Source organism: Pantherophis guttatus, chromosome 2 (assembly GCF_059756535.1).
Source record: "Pantherophis guttatus breed Tessera chromosome 2, ASM5975653v1, whole genome shotgun sequence".
Taxonomy (NCBI): domain Eukaryota; kingdom Metazoa; phylum Chordata; class Lepidosauria; order Squamata; family Colubridae; genus Pantherophis; species Pantherophis guttatus.
This window is the reverse complement of record NC_142064.1, coordinates 96,449,867-96,469,002: the sequence shown is the minus strand read 5'-3', so window position 1 is coordinate 96,469,002 and position 19,136 is coordinate 96,449,867.

Below are 19,136 nucleotides of genomic sequence, written 5' to 3'. Positions count from 1 at the left end.
TGATATGAGAATTTGACTTGATACAGAAAGAACCCCAAAACCAAGAAATCAAAGTAGAAAAAGTGTTAATTAAACACAAATTACAATTAATAACCCAAGAAGAAGTAGCACAAAAAATTAGAGCAACTAAACAAAATTACTTTGAAAATGTCAATAAGCCTGGAAGATGGTTGGCTTATAAATTAAAAAAAGGAAAGGAAAAGAAATTAATAAATATGAGAATTTGATTTGATTGGCTGTGAGGGAGACGGGAAGGGGAGAAGAAGCTTTGTCCTTGAATTCATTTTGTTGCCAACAAGCTCTGGAAGGATTCAACTGTTAAATAAATTGAAAGGCTGTAATGGTTAGATCTATATTATCTGTGCAAAAGATGTATAAATAAAGTTTTAATTATTTTACTGGATTGGCCATTAGAGTATGAGATAAAAAGATATCTAAAGATAAGGCAAATGTAACTAGAAGATGAGAGAGAGAGAAAGAGAGAGATATATATGTTTCCATCTCTGTTTTAACTGCTATGGATTTATTTTCTACCACTGGCACAGAAGAACATTAAAAACTAATTGCATTGGTTACTTAAGAAAGAAAAGTTAATGAATTTTAGTTCACTGAGAGCTGCCTCTTAAACAGGATCGTGAAAAATGTTGATCTTACTTTCAAGGCGCTAAAGTCAATCCAGTATTATTTTCTTAGTATTATTAGCATTTGCATTACAAATTAACAGTAAAAATTGTTTACAATGCACTCTACAATGGTCTATACAGCTAAGTGCTCCAAAATAAGATACGATTTGGCATTTAACTAACAAGAAACAATTAAATCAACTACCAAAGTAAGTTAGAGGAGCAAATCACTTCCATAATAAGAATAAGAAAGCTGAGGGAATGAGAAAGAAACTCCATTTTGTCTCCTCACAACAATCTACCATTTCACACGTCTTCTTTTTTTGTCCTGACATGATAAGTATTACTTGGACTGGCTAATAATTCATGGCCTCAGAACTTACTTGGCTTATTTTGTATAACTACTATTAACTGGGTATTTAACTGGAACAATGTTCCCATATTTAGATAAATTGGCCCACTGCATCTAACTGATTTAAGGTCCCTTCTCTCCCTCATTACTGACAATCAGTGGTGAAATGCAGCCAGTTCTATCCGACTCGGACGAACCGGTATGTTCATGTCTGTTTTTGAACCTCTACGCATGCGTAGAAGGCTCTGTGCATGTGTGGAGGAGGCGCGCGCTCACATTTGTGAACCGGTAGCGAAGGTAAGTGGATTTCACCCTTGCTGACAATCACTGTCATGAGCAGACATCTCACCATACTCTGCAGGGATCTTTCATAGCTTTCCAAATATAGTTCTTTTAGACCTAACTATCATGGCCTAACTATCATGGCCTAGGACATAGGTTTGATGGCAAACCTATGGCATGCATGCCACAGGTGGCACGCAGAGCCCTATCTGTGGGCACGTGAGCATTGCCCTAGCTCAGATCCAGTGCGCATGTGTGCGCCAGCCAACTGATTTTCGGACCTTCCGGAAGTCGGGAAACAGGCTGTTTCCAGCCTCCAGAGGGCCTCTGGGGATGGGGGTGAGGTGGGGAAGGCTGTTTTTGCCCTCCCCAGGCTCCTAGAAAGCCTCTGGAGCCTGGGGTGGGCAAAAAATTGGCCTACCGGGCCCACTGGGCCATTGCGTGCCAAAAGCGGGGGTCGCATGCAGATGTGCGGGGTTCATTGAATTATGGATGTGGGCATGCGCACGCGCAGCCCCCCTGCATGACCCCCGCTTTTGGCACGCGACAGCAAAAAGGTTAGCCATCACTGGCCTAGGAGCTGTGATCCTAGAACTTTTAGATCAGATCTTGACCATCTTTCATTGTCATTTTCTGGTAGTGTCCGAAAGCTAGAAAAAAAGCCAAATATCAAAGTCCCTCCTCCAATTCTTAGCTCACTGAAGAATGCCAACAAGAAACCGTAGTCAACAGTACTAAAAGTATTGAATATTTAGGAGTATCAGTTAGGTCACATTTCATGTTTATCAGTAAAGATCATAGCAGCCATCTCTGTGCTAAATCAAGAATAGAAAGAATCAACTCATTGTGAAGCTGCCACAGCCCTACAGTAGTTTGAGAATGTTTACGTGTTAACATGAAATACTAAACATTACTTAATAATTGTTTAAATCAGCTGGATCTAATGTTGGCTTTTTAAGTAAGGACTTCAGTATTACTTTTTTTTTTAATGTGATGGAGAATTTAACCTGCAAAAGAGAAGTAATTATAATCTGAGTAACTGTTGGCAGCTCTTAGAGGCCTTTATAAACTAAGCCATAGAAAGATCTTCCAAACAAATAATGGTGTAAACAGACCTTTGGCAATCTAGCAAATATTTTCTGGCATCTACAATTGTCTCATTTATGCCAAAAAGGCTTCCAGGAGTAGCTCAGTGTTCTGGTTTTAACCTATGAAGTCTTCTACGTCTCTACACTCTGGACAGTCTTCACTTACTAGAATCATCTTGTCCATCACTTTCTTCCCAGGAGAAAGTTCTGGTTATGTTCTACTTATCGTATTTTTCGGAGTATAAGACGCACCTTTTTTCCCCCTAAAAGGGGGTGAAAATTTAGGTACGTTTTATACACCAAATGTAGCCTCACCCACCCACCGGCGCCCACCCTTTGGCCTGTACCTTGGAGCAGTTATCTCCTTGCAAGCAAACAGCAAGAAAAAGCAGCTCCTTTCAGCTTCAGCACAGCCTAATTAGCACAAGTTGATTGGATCAGCCTCCCGACTCTCAGCTGATTTGCTCTCAGCTGTTTTGCACAGGGCTCTGCTGCTTGCTGCAAAGAGGTAAATTGCTGGAGCAGATTTTTTTTTCCCTTGTGCTAATTAAGCTATGCTGAAAACGAAACTGAAAGTAAAGCAGGCTGTTTGCTGTTTGCTACAACAAGGCAAAATTGCTCAGAGGCAGAGGGAGATTTTTTTTTCTTCTTTTCCTCACCAAAAAAGGTAGGTGTGTTTTATACTCCGGTGCGTCTTATACTTCGAAAAATACGGTACATGCAATGAGATGAATCGGGGTCTTGAGATATTGTTTCTCAGCTACTACTCTAGCATTATCAAATAGCCTCCCCTTGAAAATTAAGACTTGCATCATCCCTCTTAATGTCCCAGAAGTTGCTTAAGGTGTTATGGAGAACAACTCTTCTGAAGATTATTTATCACTTCTGTTTATTATTTATCAGTTCTGTTCTATTTATGACTTGCATTTTGATTGTGCTATTTATTATTTCTTATTGTAATTTTATATTGTTTCCAATTTTAATTTTTAAGATGCAGACTTAAAGGTAAAGATAAAAGTTTCCTGTCCAATTTTGTCAGAATCTAGGGCACAGGCAGTGGTGAGATTCTACTGGTTCGGCCCAGTTCCTGCTTCCTGCTGAGAGTGAACCAGTTCTCTGTTGCTGTGATTGCTGCCCGTCCGCCCCCAGGTTATACTGACCTTTATTTCTGCTTCTGAAACCCAGCTGATCAGGGCGGCAGATTGAATTGGCCCTCTTCAGCTGTTTTCCTTGCTCCTTTCCTTGTTTGTAATGCGAAAATTCAATTTTATGTAAACTGTGCACGCACATGCTCAGCGAATCGGTTCTTCAACTGGTAGGATCCCACCCCGGGCGCAGTAGTGAGCTTCTGTTCCTTGTCCCAGCTCCTGCTCACCTAGCAGTTTCGAAAGCATGCACATGCAAGTAGATAAATAGGTACCACTTCTGTGGGAAGATAACAGAATTCTGTGTGTCTTTGGCATATAGCCATGCTGACCACATGACTATGAAAAATGTTTTCAGACAATACTGTCTCCCTCTGTTTCTTGGCCAAGGGAGGATGCTGACTACAGAAGTTTAAACTGATTGTAAATTTTTAGTAGCTTGCTGTGGATTACCGCAAGTTTTCATTGATTTGGCAGGATACATCTATACAACATAAATAAATAAATGTTGGCAATTCTAAAAGTATAAATTTTGGATTGTTGTATTCTTGAGGATCAGAACATCTATCTTTTCATTGTGGCAAATGAATTTCTGCAAGCTGTGGAGTACAAACAAATACAGGATTGCAATGTTTACCAAACATAAGCTTAAATCAGGGTTACTACAACCGTTCAAAGAGGTAGACCAAAATGCAGAACATAACATCACTTCTTTACTCTTAATACCCACAAATATTAATTTAAAATGTGCTCTTGTCATGATGTCTCTATAATGCCATTACCTTTTTCTTTCTTTCTTTCTTGGTAGAAACCATATGGCCAGCCATGGGTGGAACAACCCCATTTGATAGGCATACCAATGTAGATATACATATACATACATAAATAAGGAGCATCCATACTTTTCTGAGATACTTCCCCCTCCCTCCCCATATTTTCTAAGCCAAAATGCCAGGACAGGAAGTGGTAAGAACCCCCTTTGCAGCAGGATGAGAAGGAACATTACAGGATAATCCTCTATAGACAATCCAAAATAGTGGGATCTTCTCCACAGAGAATAGTATGTATGTATTAAGGAGAATCTCATATTTTCTCTCTTGATTGTACAATTAGATTAGATACAACTAGAGATTGTATTGCAAATCCTTTCAAAGATGCTAACTGTGGGGCTTCAGAGAATTCATACTTAGAGTCCAATCCACCAACTGACTTTCAACCACATTAATTTTCTACAGAGGAAAAGTAGACATGCAACTAGATGGGAGAACCTATTGATGCAATGCTCGCCCCACCTAGATCTTGTTTTTTAGCTAAGTTAGCTAAGTTATAAGGCAGGACAAGTCTTCCATGCTATCTGTTACTAGGAGCCCTGGTGATGCCGTGGTTAGAATGCACTATTGCAGGCTAACTCTGCCCACTGCCAGGAGTTCAATCCTGATTGGCTCAAAGTGGACTCAGCCTTCCATCTTTCTGAGGTCGGTGAAATGAGGATCCAGATGGTTGCATGCAATATGCTTACATATTGTAAAGCACTGTGAGGTGGTATATAAGTCTAAGTGCTATTGCTACTTTCCCATTGTATCCTCCCATTGTTGTAGTAGTGAAGTCCTGGATTGAGGAAGGGGATGGACTAGATAACCTTGTGATCCAACCCTTATGTTCTGTTACTTTTTTTCTTCTTCTTCCATTTCCCAATCATTCCCTGCATCCGCTCACACCAACACACTATTGGAATATAAGAATCTTATAACCGAGACCTTGTCTTTTGGCCTACATTATATTTCACAGTCTGGTATATTGGCAGCACTATATAAATGACTTGTTATTAATGACTATGCAAATGAATGGGCTTAGTTGCACCCAGAGACTTTTCTTACTGAATGCTTTGATCTCTTTACAAAATCAATGGATCTCTTTCATAGCAAAAAGGCAGAAAGGCTCCAGGAAACGTGTCTCTCTTTTTTAAAGCTGTCATTCACTCACCTTTCTTCCTTTTCACTCATTTCTTCATCTCATTCTGAAAAAAAAAAAAAGAAGAAGAAGAAGAAAAGAGAGGAAATTCACAAGACAGTAGAGTTAAATCTGGAAGGCAAACACCAAACCATCTTTTGGATGAATGATGGCCTCTTCACCCACTTTGCATATTTATTGGCATTTGTCATGGTTGGTCTCCAGCCTTTTAGAATATCAGAATGTTCCACTTTAAAAATCTTATTTGCACTTTTTAGTCATGGAAGGATATTGTGAAATGCCTTATTCACTTCCATTGATTTTGTGCTTTTAAGGGTATCATATAAAACTCTTTAATAGGTAAAACCAACCCACCTGAAAATGGATTCTATATACCCTGTAACAGATTAAGACTAGTACACTGGTGTCATATTAAGTGAAAAAGCAGTTCATAGGCTGGGCTGCTTGTTTGCCATGCATCTATGCACTGGGCATTTTGCAGGTTGTAAGTAGAGCTTTTGTTTTCCCTGTTTAAGAGCATGTTTCTAGTCCTCAGTTTTGAGACACTGAGAAGTTGCTCACTGCAGCTCTGAAAGACAATAGCATTAATACGTTCTCTACGACAATTAGTTTTTTCTATTGCAGTGTGCTATTTATTTATTAAACTTGTATGTTGCGAAAAGTCCATGGTATGTTCTCTTTTTAAAATTTCCCTTCCTTCTCCTCTTATGTTTTAACAAAGAGAGAGAACTCAGAATAAATCATGGGTGTGAGTTTAAATGATGGGCGAAAATATAGCTTTACTTAGCTTTAAACTAGAGCCAAGATATTGAGGGATCTTGTTCTATTGGTACATTTTAAGAAACCTCCTCCCTGCTTCTTTTTCTCAGACACATATCATGCCATGATTCTTTTTTGCTAGATATGAAATTGGATGTATATTTGCAAAACTGGCAAGTATTGGCATTTTAAAATGCAGTGGCACTATCTTTAGGCATAATCCCTGAGAGATCTCTGTAGTTAGTGCTATTTAAATTAAATAAATAAACATGCAGTGCATTTATCCTTATGAAGTCATTCCAGACTGTACTGTACTAATCATACTGTGAGGTACTTAATAAGTTGTTAATGCCATTTGGTTTTTCTCCACACTTTTCCTAAGAAAGCCGTGATGAAAATGTGTGTCAGTGTTAACTCTTAAAAACAACACATATCTCTTAAACTCAGCCTGGAGTTTTTCTCTATAAAATACAATATCCAGTGAGTGATGCACGCAAGAACTGACATTCCTACTTCTTTTGCATTATAATCTATGGAAAAAGTGCTTTTCTAAAACTTCACTGTACAATTTGTGCCCATAGGATTCAGATTCACTAGTTTCTGAGAATTTTGGTGGGGTTAACCCATCCTCCTTCACTGCGTCCCTTTGACATCCTCCATGCTCTCTGGCTCTTCCTCATGCTGTTTCTCTGGACCATTTTCCCCATCCTCAACATCTGGTTACGCAGCTCCATCAGAAGCAAGGACCTAAGTCCTTTTGCCTGCCCTTACCAGCTTATCAGGTCTTTTTTCCACCCCAGGCAGCAAATTCCTGCACAAGAGACTTAAAATTTAATTCATCTAACTATGGCCCTGATCCCACATTTTTATCTTTTTGATGTAATCCTGTCCCTGTGTGGGCCTGACATGCCAATCAAAGGCTGGTACAATCTTTGGCCCGTACATATAAAACGATCTATATGAGGGAGTGGTTAATATTTTGAATTTTTATCAGGTTCGCCTGATCCGCCAGTTGCGCCCCTTTCTGGATCGGGATTCCTTACACACAGTCACTCATGCCCTCGTCACTTCCCGCCTAGACTACTGTAATGCTCTCTACATGGGGCTCCCCTTGAGGAGCACCCGGAGGCTCCAACTGGTCCAGAATGCGGCCGTGCGGGTGGTTATGGGAGCGACATGGTGCTCCCATATGACTCCCCTCCTGCGTGAGCTGCATTGGCTCCCGGTGGTCTTTTGGGTGTGCTTCAAGGTTCTGGTTACCACCTTTAGAGCACTCCATGGCTTAGGACCAGGGTACCTACAAGACTGCCTTCTGCCACCAACAGCCTCTCACCGACCAGTACGCTCCCATAGAGAGGGTCTTCTCAGAGTGCCGTCGGTCAAACAATGTCGACGGGGGTTCCCAGGGGGAGATCTTTCTCTGTGGGGGCACCTGCCATCTGGAACGAGCTCCCCCCGGAGATACGGAGGATATCAGATCGGCGCACTTTCCGCTGCACCCTCAAAACATTCTTATTCCAGCAGGCTGGTCTGGCCTAACCTCCCTTTTAAAATTGTTTTAAATTGGTTTTAAAATTGGGGCCAAATCTGGCCAAAGTATTTAATGTATTTTAAATGGTTTTGTAACGTTTGTATTATGTATATTTTACTTTTTTGGCTGTTCACCGCCCTGAGTCCTTCGGTAGTAGGGTGGTATATAAATTCAATTATAAATAAATAAATAAATAAATTAGATCTGAGGATCCAGATTCAAGTTTACCTTCAGCTGTAGGAGATGACCAGGCTGAGCCTGAGGGAAGGGTCAAATGCGTCATCAGCTTTGAGTCTTTTAGCACCCACAAGAGATCTAAGTCTGACCTACTTTGAATTCCATTAACTCTTATCTACTGGCAATTTGTTTTGAGTGTTAGTGGTTCAGATTCTTGTAAAGAGCAGCAGTATGCAATAAATCTATATTCATCTGAACTAGCCAGACTTCTGATTTCCTGCCCTTGACATCATCCATGGAAACGCATCAGGTGACTTCAAGTCAGTTGCTCTGTCTTAACTAACATATCTTGAAAGGTAATCGTGGAAATAAAATGAAGGGAAAACCCCATGAAAGACATTTGAGCTCTTGTAAGAAAGGTGGGATATACAGATCAAGTATATATATAAGAAATATATATTGTACATATGTAGATATCTGATATAAGGATTTGTGCTGAATGTTTATGGTAACTCTTTAGAGTAGAGTAGAGTAGAGTAGAGTAGAGTAGAGTAGAGTAGAGTAGAGTAGAGTAGAGTAGAATAGAGTAGAGTAGAGTAGACGAGAAGGGAAGGGAAGGGAAGGGAAGAGAAGGGAAGAGAAGAGAAGAGAAGAGAAGAGAAGAGAAGAGAAGAGAAGAGAAGAGAAGAGCAGAGCAGAGCAGAGCAGAGCAGAGCAGAGAAGAGAAGAGAAGAGAAGAGAAGAGAAGAGAAGAGAAGAGAAGAGAAGAGTTGGAAGGGACCTTGGAGGTCTTCTAGTCCAAACCCAACCCTATAACATTTCAGACAAATGGTTGTCCAATCTCTTCTTAAAAACTTCCAATGAATTCTTGGCTACAATTAACGTTATAAGCCAGAAGTTACATATCTATTACAACTTGGCTATCATATGTATTGCAATTAGATGTTCCTTATGTGAGTAGGCACATCACACCTTTACATTATTTATTTATTTGGAGTACAAATAGTTTTCAACTTACAACAGATTGTAAGTAACTTATGACCCATCCTCATAGTTATGACCATTACATCACACACACACACACACACACACACACACACACACACGGTCACATCATTGCAGTTTGGGTGCTGGCAACCGGCTTGCATTTATGATGGTTGCAGCATCTTGTGATCATGTGATCATGATCTGTGACTTTCCCAGCAAATTTCCAACAAGCATAGTTAATTGAAGGAACTGGATTTGCTTAATGACCGTGATAAAAATGATTGTAAAATCAGGTCCAGTCCTATAATGACTCACTTAACAACCACATAGATTAACCAAAATTTTCAGTTCCAATTGTAGTTATATATAAAACATACCTCTAAAATGAAGTTTAAAAATGGCAGGGACTAAAAATGTGTTATATCCCATCGGAAGGGAACGCTGCTTATCTTGACCAAAGCACCTCAAGAAAGACCCTTCCTAAATCTTGAGTTGCTCAGGCATAACTCAAGCTTTCCTTGAAGAGCTTTTGGAAGCTTCAACTGGTGCAGAATGTGACGCCACGGACAGTCTTTGGAGTCCCCAAAGTGGCCCATGTTACACCGCTGTTCCGCAAGCTGCATTGGTTGCTGGTTTGCTTCCAGGTGCAATTGAAGGTGTTGGTTATTACTTCTGAAGCCCTGCATGGTATGGCTCCATGTTACTTGAGGAATTGTCTCATTCCAATGGGACTGGAATGTCCCCAATCTTGCTGGCAGAGAAGGCATGCTGCAGATCCCATCAATCAAAGGAGTTCTGGCTGGCAGGGTTCAGCAGCAGAGCCTTCTCTGCTGTGGCTCCTGTCTTTTGAAACATCTTGACCCATGAGGTGAGTATGGCTCCCTCCTTTCTGACTTTTCATAAGAGCCTGAAAACATAGTTCTGCCGGTTGGTTTTGGACCAGAGGTGGGTTTCAGCAGGTTCTGACCAGTTCTGGAGAACCGGTAGCGGAAATTTTGGGTAGTTCGGAGTAAAAATTCTGACTGGCCCCACCCCCATCTATTCTCTGCCTCCCAAGTCCCAGCTGATCGGGAGGAAATGGGGATTTTGCAGTAACCTTCCCCTGGATTGGGATGGGAATGGAGATTTTACAGTATCTTTCCCCTTCCACACCCACCAAGCCACGCCCACCAAGCCATGCCACACCCACCAAGCCACACCCACAGAACCGGTAGTAAAAAAATTTGAAACCACCACTGTTTTGGTCCCTCAATGGGAGAGTACTACTCTGGAGGTGGTTGATTGACTAATAGAAGCTTCCACCTCCCCCCATAGATTCTATTTTTAGTTTTAGTTATAATTTGTCTTTTATTATTATTTTTATTATAATTTCCACTGTGGAATTCTGCTGTAGAAGGAATGAACTCAGTGGTGGGATTTGAGTAATTTAACAACCGGTTCTCTGCCCTAATGATTTATTCCAAGAACCAGTTTGCCAAACTGCTCAGAAAGTTAACAACCCGAAGTGGTGCGAACTGGCTGAATCCCACCACTGGATGAACTCTTAACTGGATTCTGTTGCAGCAGTGAAAATTTCAAATTCATTCTGTGGGGGTTTCAAACACACAAAAAAACACACTCACCTTTAGTCAAGAGAATGAACACATAAAAGAGGCTTTTAAGCAAACATTCAGAACAATAAAACTTCATTTGATTAAAAACAGTCGTAGTGTTAGGTGTATATTGCTTTTCTAGTCTCAAAAAAGAAAAAAAATTCCTTTGGAAGGAAGGAATCACTTCCTCGCTTGGTATGAAATGATGCCCTATGGCAATTCAGAAAAAGTGGAGCTCAACCTGTACAATAGAGTACCGGCTTTATGAAACATTTTGCATGTTCTAATGTTGTCAAATAATACACAGTCACCTGATGGATGTTGCAGCCTGCCTAGAGCCAACATTCAATCATTCTGAGGAATGAAATTGTTGAAGATACTCAAAGATACCCAAATCAGACTAAGGCATATAATGCTAATAAAATCTGTTTTATGAACAGGAGGATTTAAAGAATGAAATTGAAAGCATGTGGCTGTAGGAAATTGCCTGTGCATATCTTAACTTGAATATAAATTTTAAAAGAAATGGGGTCTTCCTTTACATTGGACATGGAGCTGACGTTTTATTGTGATGAGAAGCTATCATAACAGCGCTCTCATCAATAATGTTATTTCAACCTTAAAATTAACATCTGTTCTCTAACGTTTTATCATTTCCTAGACTCCATTATCCATAGTAATAGTTATCAAAGTATAGGCTGGAAAAAATCTAGCAATTCTTTTAAAAAAAGAATTCCCCAGTGCCAGTGCATTTCTTAGATGGCAGAAGCAGAAAACATGATCACCCGCTGGGAGTTATCATGATTCAATTTATAACCTTTTATAGAGTTTGAATAAAGTAGCCATAACTTTAGTTGCTTATCTATTTCCCTCCCTTCGGTGATAGTATGCTTAACTTACAGGTATTAAAACTGAAGTTTTTGAGTCACAGTTTTGTCACAAGACTAACGTAATTTGTGACTAAGCTACGCAAATGGATTCTTTTTGTTGTTATTGCGAAACTGGGAAGTGGTTAGTTTTGTCATGTCAGATGACAGGACTTGCTTAGAAAAACATGCTTCACTTGGTAGGGGTCTGAAAGCAGTAAGATCGTACTGTATATTACATTTTCCGATCTATTATCCAGGTGTACGTTTTAAAATACCTTGAAAACAAAGGCTTGGGGAATGGGAATGAGGAAAAAAAGCTTATGAAAAACAAAGGCCATTGTTTGAGAACAAGAAGCAGTAAAGTTGAAAGAAGATGATTAGAAATACCTCCAATTAATGGCGGCAAAAGAATTAGGTGTGAAACGGACATGGTTGAGGTGGTGTTTAATGTTACAGCATTAAATTTGACATTTTTTTTATTCTAATAAAAATATTTTTTATTTTTTTATTCTAATGTTTCCTTTAATTTATTCATTTTATGTATTCAATTCATGCTTAAACTTATATATATTATCTAATACGTACACGACAAAATAAATAAATAAAATAAAATAAATAAATAAAATTTAGCTGTGGGTGCATCCCCTACCACAAAGTTATTTGAAGAAATGGCATAACCACTTAATACAGTGTTTTGTTCTGTGGTTTCTGCAGTACCACCTAATTGAAAAGTGTATGGGAAAAACAAATAGGACAAGCTACCAATTATGCATTTGTTCAACTCCTTATTTTTCCAAAATCAAAAATTTATAATTTTTTTGAGGGGAAAATAAACCCAAATGAAATTTGATCTCATTGGTATTGTTTAAGATATAATTTTATGCATAGTTTCTCTTGTGTTATCATTTTTCTGTAAATATTTCATCCTTATAGTGAGTGGTGCAGTGGCTTAGAGGTGGAGCTCTCACCTCACAATCAGGAGGCTGTGAGTTTGATCCTAGGTAGCGGCAGATATTTCTCTCTGGGCACAATGAGTACATATCTGCTTTGAACTCTGCATTGGCAACAGGAAGGGCATCCAGCCAGTAAACACTCAGCTCCATTCAATTGCCCCAACTTCACCCTGATGTAAGGGATTATGGGCAGTGGTGAAATCCAATTTATTTTACTACCGGTTCTGTGGGTGCGGCTTGGTGGGCGTGGTGTGACTTGGTGGGTGTGGCTTGATGGGCATGGCAGGGGGAAATCTCCTGCAAAATCTCCATTCCTATCCCTCTCCATGGGAAGGATATTGCAAACTCTCCATTCCCACCCCACTCTGGGGCCAGCCAGAGGTGGCATTTGCCGGTTCTCTGAACTACTCAAAATTTCCGCTACCGGTTCTCCAGAACCTGTCAGAACCTGCTGGATTTCACCCCTGATTATGGGTCATTAAAAGACAAAAAAAAAATCATCCTTAAAGTAAGACATTTTTGAAGACTTTTTCCTAGCGTGCAGATTTTTGGTGAATTTTTCCTAAATACGTGCACTTTTGTATTTCTTTAAAAATTAAAACTGTTTAGCGACATTCTAAGCAGGCAGATCTCCTTGGGGGAAGGTCTCCATGTAATTGGCTTTACCCATTGTGCTGGGACACGCATGTTATATTTGAAAGCTATGATGGGTGCCTAGTTAATAGCACTATTGCTGCTACAGTGGCAACAATTAAGTGCAAAGGGGCACTTAAAAAGAAAAATACAAGAGAAGCTAACTGATGAACCCTCCCACACCTATACAAGCATGAAATATCTAAACTGAATTATCCATCAGTTTACATGTGAGATGCCAGCTTTTGAGAGAAGCCCTACCAGGTTCTAATCTCAGTCCTTCAGAGGCAAAACAATGTGGAACTGAGCCAAAAGCCTTGCTGAAGTCAATAGGTTAAATCCCCTGAATGTTCATTATCCATCAAACCAATTATTCTATCAGACAAATAGACCAGAATAGATAGGTTCAGCATGGATCAACTCTATCTAGTCTGGTTGCTAGCCAACTTTTACTTTAAAAGAGAATATTTGTAGCTCAGGGTTGAAATGAGGGGTCCTTAGTGCTCTCTAAGCTTGCTTGTTTTCTTGTAGATGTTTCATTATCCTAACTAGGTAACACGAGTAGCACTGATCATGTTACCTAGTTAGGGTAATGAAACATCTGCAAGCAAGCTCAGCAGGGGTGGGTTCTACTTAACCTTTACTACTGGTTTGTATTGTGCCCGCGCATGCACTCTTCTGCGCACACGCTCTTCTGCGCATGCACAGATTGCCTATGATGACATCCAGGTCAGTGGGTGGAGTCTCCTGCCAGTTTTACTACCGGTTCTTGCGAACCAGTCCGAACCGGGGGCAACCCACCACTGAAGCTCAGAGAGCACCAAGGACTCCGCACCATTTACTTTTCTTCTTCTAGAAAAATAGACACCTATCTATATTTTGATAATTCCTCCCCAATAAAATCCTAGAGACACAAAACTGAGGTACTCATAATTTCCCAAATCAATCTTCTTGGAACCAGGCACTACCTTTGTCTGCTCGTCATCTAAACCTTTTGTGCTCCTGTAAGTAAGGGTCTCTCCCCTGCTAAATAGATGGTTGGCAGTGTCAGATATGACAATGTAAGTCAGCTGTTGGGTGGGTGGGGGAGAAAAGCCTAGAATCTATTTGCCATCCCTCCCCCTGAATTTATGCATAATTTAAAAATGCACATTCATAAATCCCGCCCCCCCCACACACAAATGGATGATGGGTGTATACAACAAAAGAACTTTCACAGAAATGTATTATATGGTGCCTTGTATTGTTTTTCTTTTTAATTAGCAGGAAAGGCTCCAAGTCTGCTTAGCAGTTTGGGGGCATTGAGGTCTAGCGAAGCAAATTGTGAGTGCGTAACTGGATGTCTATTGTGGGATGTCGCACAGTATTGGCTACTTCTCACATTATGCGGTCTGTTACAGTGAAGAATTATAATGTACAAACAAATCAACACACATGGCTTTGGCTTTCGTTCATGGCAACTTTGCTGGGGGGGATGCTGAGTATCGAAGCCAGCTGCAAACAACTAGTAGTAAATTGAAATACCATTTTCTACCAATGGGTTTTAAATATTCTTTTGGAGCCGGAATCTAGAAAACAATAACCAAAGCACCCCAGTTTAACAAGAGAATTCATAAAGAAATATAAAGAACCTCCCAATGAAAATGATTCTGGAAATATTGGGATATAATTCATTCCAACTAGAAGCATTTGCTCAGTTTTAATTGATTATAATATGCATATATTTATAATCTTCTTAAATAAACCCAGTAAGCATGTTGAACTATCTATATCTATGTAACTTGGGACAAATGGACATTTTTCAGTAACCCAAAAAGATACAGAATCACAAATACAGATCCCAAATATTTGGTGAATACTGGAAATATCTTAAATCAATAAATGTGTCTGACGATGCACAATCTGATTTTGAGATTTGACAGTTGGAAAGTAATAGTGCTTAATATGTGATAGCATTTGACCTGCAATGGTATTTTGCATTTGATAGCTGACAGCTTTGAAGGATGCACCTGAGATACATGCCAGAAGTCCAGAAGCATCAAAACTGGCAGTGAAATCCTATGCTGGGCTTCTCAGAGAAGGAAAGCTTGTTTAAATAAAGTACATTAAAGTAAAATTATGTAGAAGTAAAAATATAGAGAGATTTGCTACCTTGAGCAAAGCAGATTTTGTAAAGCTCGGTTAAAATACAAACTAGAATGGAAAAGGGGGATTATGTAAATACTTAATGTCATGTTAAAAATATTGAAGTATTATATGATTATGAGCTGAAGTTTGGCAGATGATGGGGCTGCCATCAGAAAGTTTTTATTTAGAAACAAATTCTAGGAAAAAACCTACTGTGCCCTAAGCAAAGATACCAAATGAATTAAAATCAAAGTGCAATCGCTCACTTACTCAAAGAGTAGAGTCAAATGATCAGTCACTAACTTCCCCCATCTGTTGTTACTCCTTCATGCTTCAGAAAGAAGATCCAGTGTAAAAATATCCTCCTGAATCATTCAAAACCAAAAAGCTTCTTCCTAATGAATTCTACTCTATAAGCTATTGAATCCACTGACAGTGTGATTTGGACTTTAGCATGGAATCAAATATGAATCTTTAGAGCCGAGAATCTTTTGAGCCAGGCCACAAAAAACTATCTATACAATAAATGATGAGGGAAAAAAAGCTTTTGATGCTTTACAACTTTTTTTATTGGCCTTACATTATCATTTATACTTTTTTTATTAAGATTTAAGCAGGGCTGTACATTTCCTCAGGGTCTTGTACTGATTATAGAAACTACTTCTTCTGTCTCTAGGACAGTGTTTCTCAACCTTGGTAGCTTGAAGATGGGTGGACTTCAACTCCCAGAATCCCCCAGCCAGCAGTGCTGGCTGGGGGATTCTGGGAGTTGATGTCCACCCATCTTCAAGCTTCCAAGATTGAGAAACACTGCTCTAGGAAATAAATGCAAGGTAAGCGCTATTATCAATTTGGTGAATCTGAAAAGCTGTCTTACCATTTGGATTGATTGACTGGCTGATTGATCGATTATCTGACCAACCATCAGGTTGGTGTTGACAGCAGTGCTGGCTGGGGGATTCTGGGAGTTGATGTCCACCCATCTTCAAGCTTCCAAGATTGAGAAACACTGCTCTAGGAAATAAATGCAAGGTAAGCGCTATTATCAATTTGGTGAATCTGAAAAGCTGTCTTACCATTTGGATTGATTGACTGGCTGATTGATCGATTATCTGACCAACCATCAGGTTGGTGTTGACAGCAGTGCTGGCTGGGGGATTCTGGGAGTTGATGTCCACCCATCTTCAAGCTTCCAAGATTGAGAAACACTGCTCTAGGAAATAAATGCAAGGTAAGCGCTATTATCAATTTGGTGAATCTGAAAAGCTGTCTTACCATTTGGATTGATTGACTGGCTGATTGATCGATTATCTGACCAACCATCAGGTTGGTGTTGACACTTAGCAACTACATAGGTGGATTTTCTTGATGACTATCTGTCCCTATCCTTGTCTTTTAGGTGTTCCTACTACTCATTTGAAAGTATTGTAACTAAGCTCATCCACTTGGTGGCAGGTCATCTGCTCGTTCTTTCTACCTTTTTTAACTTTAGAGTTGTAGAAGAGCTAGGTCTTTGCGTAATCCATAAGGTGATTAATGTTGGTTATTTTGAACCTGGTCATTTGTGCCTCAAGAAAAAACTCTGAGTTGATTTATTTGATTATTCGTTGGTTTGTTTTGGCTATCCATGACATCCTCAGGAGTCTTCCCCAACAAGTTCAAAAGTGCCATACTTTGCCTAGCCTGTTTCTTCAACGTTCCACTTTTGCTTCCATAGAATGTCACATTGCCTTCACTACACCAATCTCTATAGGTCCAGGATGGACATATTGCAGCAATAATGGTAAATATCTGTAGCTCGAGAGTAGGATGAGGGTGGAGGGTTCATTCTCGGAGCTTGTGGGTTGGTTTCCAAACATTTTGTTACCAGGCTGGGTAACATCTTCATTGGAGTTTAGGGAATGTCAATGTTGATGATGTTCTGCTTATAAGAGCTTTGTGTGGTCAGTAGGTCTTGGGATGGGTCTTATGAGAGGTCAGCCTCCCCTGACGTGACCCATACCTGACCCATCACAAACCTTCACCTGACCTAACCCTCCCATCACAAGACCTACGTCACCAGGCTAGGTAATATCTTCATCGGAGTTTAGGGAATGTCAGTATCGTTGGTGTTCTTTTTATAAGGGCTTTGTGTCATTATTAGGTCTTGTGAGGGATCTTGTGAACCTCACCTCCAGCCCACAAGCTTGGAGAATGAACCTTCACCCTCATATTGCAGTATTTGAACATTTTTCCCCCCAGGAACTTTGTGGCTCCCTTCTAGTTCCCTTGAAGTGTTGACAGTAGAGAAGGCTTAAGAACATTAATAACACCAAGGATTATTTCCTTTTAAAAAGCATCTGGTAGATTATAATAAAATTATATAATAAAATAATTATTTTATTGGCTAAAAGGCATTAAGAGCAAAACATGTGTATTTTAACAAATGAAAAAAGATTTCTTTAGGCGCTTTTTCCCTCCCAAGGAAACTACAATCTCTTGCCTTCTCACATAGCCAGCCTCCAAATATTTTCCTACTGAAAATCTTACCTGCCACAACTGATTTTGCTCCCTTTTTGCATCTACGCATTTCCCAACAACAAATGGGATGCAACCCACTGTTTCTTCTTTTCAGTCTGGGGAGGGGAAGGGAGGGGAGCAGAGATCCAAGCAAACAATGAGCCCCTTTGCGACTGACCCTGCTCCATAGTTTTCTATGTGGAATGTGAGGGATTCAGCTGCCATTCTGCTCAGCCTATTTGGTAGATCTTGTGCTAATTCTCCATGATGAAAAGCTGCCCGCCTCATGGGAACTACCTACAGCCTTCAACGCTGGCCAGGTCTGGCAGTTTTATCATGCACACCAACCAAAGACATAATCAATTCCCCACTTGGCACTTTACACTGAATACCCACTTTTTCAGCTTGATAGCAGGACTAAATTAGTTATTTAGCAACTAGACCCCTAATTTAAAGTGAGCAAGTGCCTTGACAAGCCTCATTGTTCAAGGTACTTTGCTTCCCCCCCCCCTCCCTTCTCACCTCTTTGCTTTCCAAGGAGAGGCCCTACACATCCAGGGGAAGTGATAAATAGACAATTAGAAAATAGATATATTTTGTTAGATCTGCAAAGCTCCCTGGTGCTGTCAGATGTACAATAAAAGGGGCTCTGCTAAATTGGTGGGCAATGAACACCATCTGTACTGTCATCACTCCTACAGACACAAAGCCATATGCGGCCATTTATGGGACCTCCCCCAGAATAGATCGGACCAATAAGACCAGAGGGAATGGAAAATACTTGACAAAGTTGGCTGCTCTTCATTGAACAAGAATAAAATATCTAATGGAGTGTAATGGAGGGCATCAATCATTGCTGGGTAACTCCCTGGTTTAATACTTTGCTCTGAGCTAGCTGGGCACAAGGTTTTGACTGTAATAAGTCAATAATTAATATAGACGTTGAATGGCAAGATGATGTTCGTTAAGTACTAGCAAATGATGTGTAGCATCCAGGAGCGAGGCCTAAAATAATAGAATAGAATAGTATAGTATTTTTTATTGGCCAAGTGTGATTGGATGCACAAGGAATTTGTCTTGGTGCATATGCTCCCAGTGTACATAAAAGAAAAGATACGTTCATGAAGAATCATAAGGTACAACACTTAATGATAGTCATAGGGTACAAATAAGCAATCAGGAAACAATATCAATATAAATCGTAAGGATACCAGCAACAAGGATACAGTCATACAGTTATAAGTGGGAGGAGATGGGTGATAGGAACGATGAGAAGATTAATAGTAGTGCAGACTTAGTGAATAGTTTGACAGAATTGAGGGAATTATTTGTTTAGCAGAGTGATGGCGTTTGGAAAAAAAACTATTCTTGTGTCTAGTTGTTCTGGTGTGCAGTGTTCTATAGTGTCGTTTTGAGGGTAGGAGTTGAAACAGTTTATGTCCAGGATGTGAGGGGTCTGTAAATATTTTCACAGCCCTCTTTTTGACTCATGCAGTATACAGGTCCTGAATGGAAGGCAGGTTGGTAGCAATTGTTTTTTCTGCAGTA